The following is a 6,000-nucleotide window of genomic DNA, read 5'->3' on the forward strand; positions in this document are numbered from 1 at the left end:
CACATTGTATCAAAAGAAAGTGAAAAACCCTTTACAACACAGTATTGTGTACTTGCACACTACTAATATACCCAAAATATACCCACTATGCTATGAGTTAACAAAAATTCACATAATAAGTTACCACCTAGTTTGTTGATATGTTAGAGGTTGTAAATTCACCAAAATGTGCACTTTCGGACACTAAAAGGTCTGGTTAAAGTTGAAGGTAGATTGCCACCTACAATATTAAGAAAACATCCATGTGAGCATCCATGTGAAATTATCGAGTCTGTTACCTACAATATTAAGAAAATAAATTATGAGAATTATATTATTATTATTAGCTTGGAAATGCATTTTGCAAAAATGTGATAAGTTACTAAAAATTGTACTCTACCTTGCTGCTGTTTATCATGGACGATGGTAAGTTTTGCCTGGACATATAGTTTGACTTATCCTCACTGTAGAAGGTATAAGTTAAATCTCAGTTGCTAAAATTTCAATAATTAAAATTAAATAATAATAAATAAAATCTTGGATGTAAAGTACATGTTGGTACCCAGGACTAACATGGCCATACCATTATAAACAGACAATAGATTGACAAGGTTAATTTGTTGGGTATCTTTGGTTATAATGATCAGTGTGTCAATTGTCAAAGTAGTATCTAATTATGGTAGAATGAATCTCATTATTATCACTCCATGTTGTGTTTTTAACTTGACCATCTTGCTAGTGTAAATTTGATAAAAAAGTAACCAGATGTCAACCAAATAATAGTTTTTTGTTCTTTACATCAACTGCTTGTGGAGAGGCTAGTTTTCAATTAATTCAAAATGTTTGAGGCAAATTAACCACTTTATATGCAATTTTAAAACTAGAATTGCTAAGATAAACCAATGTTCGATGATGATCACAAACACAATTAGTAGGCATCAATGCAAATACAATAATGATATGAGGTGCAATTTGAATTAATAAAAAATGCTTTGCATATAATTATGGTCATACAAGCAAGGATAGGTATAATGAAATACTAGTTTAAACTTGATTAAGCAACCAAAGCAGGAAACATTTTCAGAAATTGGCATACCTGTACTGTACTGGTACTGTACCAATGTCTCGTCATTTTCACAATTTTAATCAAGTGATTTGTATCAGTGTACCTGTACTGTACCAATGTCTAAATAATAGAAAATAGAAGAGAAGGCAAGCAATATTGATACCAGTATCATAAAAAAATAGCAGACTTGAAAAGATATATAATCTCTGATACCTTTTGAAAAAGGACAAAACTATCCTCCTTATATGGATATCTAAAGCAGAGTTACAAATATCATTAATTGTCAAATAAAGCCTCTTAATTTTGGGCTATAGACTAGAAAGTTCATCATTATTTTTGAACTTACTGGTTGTATATAGTCGAAATCAAAACCAGCATATTCATTGAAATGATTCTCAATGTTGTATCCTCTGTAACTGTATGAGCCATACTCAAATCTATGAAATAAAGTTTACCTATCCAAATAATAAATATGAAAAAAGCATAAGTTACTATTAATTGACAACTACAATTATGGATTGTCAGAAAGCAAAACCTGCATTTTTTCAATTGAGAATTAAAAGCACAAGTGAAACATCACTAAGGCTTTAACTTCTAAAAAATGAGAAGTTACTTTAGATGGAGGAACAACCTTTGCCAAAAATTTCGAAAAAAAAAATACTTAAGAGAAGGTTACCTTGCAAGTCATTTAGCAAAATATTTTCAAAAAGCAAGTCATTGTATGAAAAGAAGGTGGAAAAATTTAATAGATCGGTAAGATCCTGTTAAAAAATAAAAAAACAAATACTACAAGCACCAAAAGCATAGAATAAATAACTACAAGTATATATGAAAGTACCTTAAGTTCATTAACTTGCTTATGAATCTGGACTGCTTTTTGTCATCATCGAACTAAAGTTTTTCAGCTAAAACCAAAATATTAGTTAGTTTTCAATTCAACATTAGTTAATCAAACAAATGCCAAGAATACAAAAGATAATCCCCCAAGGATTAAAATATAAATTTTGCATGTACATTCTTATATAGAAATCATGTTGAATAACTCAGATTGACATTTGGACTTTAAAAATGAAAATATTGATCCGTAGGACGGACCAATATGCACTATGCATATATAGTACCATAGCCTCACTCTTAATGCTATTGCCACCTATATAGAAGTCAAGTATAAGGCCAGCATGTAAAACCAAGTGTGCATTCATCTCTTCCACAAGCAAACTGCAGGCCTAATTGACATGATGAAACAAGGATACCAACAAAAAAGTAAATCCAAAATACGTACCCCATGTAGGAGATGAATATTGCACACAACAACTCGACCAGAGCTAAAATCAAGCAGTTATAGTAGCATATTAGCAAATATGGCAAAGGCTACAATAATATTCAATTATGACCAATTGAGCCTCCATTAGCCCCTCAGCACTGCAATTCACCATTTATTCAGTTTTTAGTGCCTAATAATGAAAACCAATGTGGAATTGATACAATGTGAGAAATAGGGAAATAATATGAGAAAGAACAGTTACTGTTGCGCCTAAGTTATTTTTTTTCTCTCTAAAAGTAACTGTTCTTGCCCGTTATAATTTTTTGGAAATAATATGAGAAAGAACAGTTACTGTTGCGCCTAATAAAGTAACTGTTCTTGCAGCTTATCACATAAACCCGATGTGCTCCAGTAGCTAGTTTTATGAAAACTAGACTAAACATATTAATATCATCATTCTTTCACTAGAGGTTCATATGGGCCTCCATTAAGGTATTTTTTTTTCTTAAACAAAGATTTTCATTACCTCTCCTCAATCTTTCCCAGCACCAAAGGCTCCTGAAAAGTAAAAAAAAAGTGAAATGCATGAGAGGGAAATGTACTTTGCATTCAACATTATCATTTAACTAATGCATGCATTATGAAATTGTTTTACCTATGTAGCCTAGAGTCAATGGCAGAACACTCAATGTACAAGGGGATAAGCTGGTTACTAATCCAGCACCAAAAATAACAGCCAGACTGTAAATCATGAAGAAGATCTAATAAAGTTTGTCAAAAAATTTAGTAAAAAACTGTCAATTTTGCATAAGCAAGCAAAAGAGGCATTTCATCAAACAGTTGAAGTGCACCACAAGAAAGACAATAATAACTAATCAACTCATCAGTTCCCCGTAGCATACCTGCTATGCTACTAAACTTGTTGTCACTGAAGGAAGCGAGATTTTCTGTGCTGACACGACTAATTTGGGCCTCTTCAGAGTTCCTATTAGGCAGAAGGAGGTCAATTGCGTTAGAATTCTATGTGCGCATATGTGTGCGTGTGTGTGAGAGAGAGAGACTTGTGTTAATTTAAATTGCAATCAGATGCGTAAATTCACAAATTCAGCCACTGCTCATCGCGGCCATCTTAGTCGCCACCTCTGCTACCTCGTCGCGGCGGCTGCATTGTAGAAGATGGAGAGCACAGATGGAAGTTTGCGTGTGCAAAAGGGTTTGGTGGTGGGATTGGGCGAAGGTAAGGTCTAGTGGTTAGATCGTAAGTGAAAAAGATCGGCATTAGGTTTGGTGATAGCGGCAACTCCATTTGAAATTTCCAAAAAAGAAGAGGAAAATGGCGGATAAAATTGGAGGGAATGGAAAATTTTAGAGAGAGTAGGTGCCTAAAAATCTTCTCTGGATGAAATGGGAGAACAAAAAATTTGAGAAGTATAGATTTTAACAGAGCAGTTTTAGCTTCAAGCAGTGTATCAGATATTTTAGAAGCTCCTTAAATTATATAGGTTGTGCGCTGCATAATTTAAAACTGCTTTGCTAATAAAATCACCTCAAATAAGTACATCATCACCATTTATTATTTATCAGACGGCTTGGAGGTTGATATTTGCTAATTATGTAATGCATATACATCAAATAATATGAAAAAAATTAAAATTAAAATTACTTATGTTTTTTAGGGCCAAATTATACTTATAAGTGTCAATTTTAAAGACTTTCATCATTATTTGCCCCTTCAAATTTAGCAAATATTTGCGGACCGTTCATTTTCACATAAATGATCGACGGTTGATTTTCAATGAAATGATTCTAAATTTGTTTTGAAATGATCAAGGAGATATATTAAACACAACCAACATAAAAGTTTTGAAATTTTGTTGTATCTGAGCCTTGATCCAACGTGAAGTATTTATAGCCCTTCGATGTTTTGATATTCCGTCGACTTGATGGAAAGGTAAATAAATATAAAATTTCATCAAAATTTTCTGCAATAATATATATGCAGTGCTCTTTGATTTCAACGGTTTCGATCGACCAACGGACGACATGTATACGTGTGCCTTCATTAACTCACAAAGCAAGAGTATATGTTTCATAGAACATAAACTCTTGCTCTGTGAGTTAATGAAGACGTACGTAAACACATTGTTCGTTGGTCGATCGGAACCGTTGAAATTAAAGAGCACTGCATTTATTTCCTTATAGCAAAGTTTGATCTGATTTCATGTTCATTTACTTATCCATCTGGCTGATGGAATATCGAGATATCGAAGGGCTATGAACATTTGTAAATCTAAGCCGTTCGATTAAAAATGTGTCATCCTGATTGTCAATGGACATCTCCATTATCTCAGGAGATCCGGACCAATCTATACTATGTATCTAATCCTTGATGATTGCTACAGTATAATGAATTAAACAGCGTCTCTGACAAATGGGTCCCTTTCTTCGAATTCGTATCCTCTGCATTAACTCAAAAATGAATCTTTTGAGTTAAGTATCTAGACCGTCTGATTTGTTTTGATAGTCGTGAAAATTAGATCCGCACTAAAAGTAAAGACCCCTATGTTTTAGGGGAGGGTCGGATGGACTCCGTTTATAATCGGACGGCTGGTATCGATTCTTTCTTTTTTTGAGTTATTGCAGACGATGCAGACTCCCTTTCTTCAGCGATATCGATTCTTTTTTTTCTTCTTTTTCTGCATTTCCCTTCTCTCTACTCCCCTCCGATCCTCATTCCCACCACCCCTTCTCCTCCCTCTGCCTCCTCTCCTCCTCCACCGCCACCTTTTTTTCCCTTCCCCTTCCTCCGACGAATCCCAGCCTGAAACCCAAGGTCGACACCATGCGCTCTGTCCCCTCCCTGCTGTCTTCCCCCTCTCCGTCGGTCCCATCCTTCACCGCCGCAGCTCTGTTACACCGCCCCCTCCGAGATTGCTTTCACTCACCTCCTCCGCAACTGGTACTCTCTTCTCTCTATTTTTTTAACCATTTTTTGTTATACACTGATATTGATTAATTTTTGTTTAATTGGGGCTTTTTAATTGAATTAGGGTTTTACCAGTAAAAGAGAAAAATGGAAATGAGCAGTAAAAGAGGAGAGAGGTGGAAACACCCCAACTCAGTTTTGTGAGAAGAAAAAAGAGAGAGAGGGAGGGAGAGGTCTCAGCCGAGAGAGAGAAACTGTCATTAAGAAGTTTGACACAGAGGTAAATATACGCGAACTATATGTTGATGATTTTTACCTGGCAGTGTTGTCTGCTCTGCTGGTGTGGAGGAGCTGCCTATCTCCAACACTGGTTTCCATAGCTGCTACCAGATACCCTCTCCAGTGTTTGCTTGCGACACGATTGTAAAGGTGGAGATCAGCACCTATAGGCTGGTGGTGCCATCAGAATTAACCGGCATTCGTTCTGTCAAATCACTGGTGCTCATGAATGTTACAGTGGCTGATGACGACCTCCAAAGGATGATTTCATGGTGCTATGGTACATTTTGAAATTGTGGCACGTGTTAATATCCTTGCTTCTGAAGGGTAATCTCTCTCTCTCTCTCAAAACATATTTGAGAAAAGAAATACTTTGGTAATAAAGTAATCTAAAGTTTGTTTTACTTACACCAGTGTATATAAATTGCAAGGGTTGTAACATTTCGTGTTTACACAAATTTGAGAAGAAATAGGGGTTTCTCTTTC

This window comes from Carex rostrata, chromosome 28 (assembly GCF_964058835.1).
Source record: "Carex rostrata chromosome 28, lpCarRost1.2, whole genome shotgun sequence".
Classification (NCBI taxonomy): domain Eukaryota; kingdom Viridiplantae; phylum Streptophyta; class Magnoliopsida; order Poales; family Cyperaceae; genus Carex; species Carex rostrata.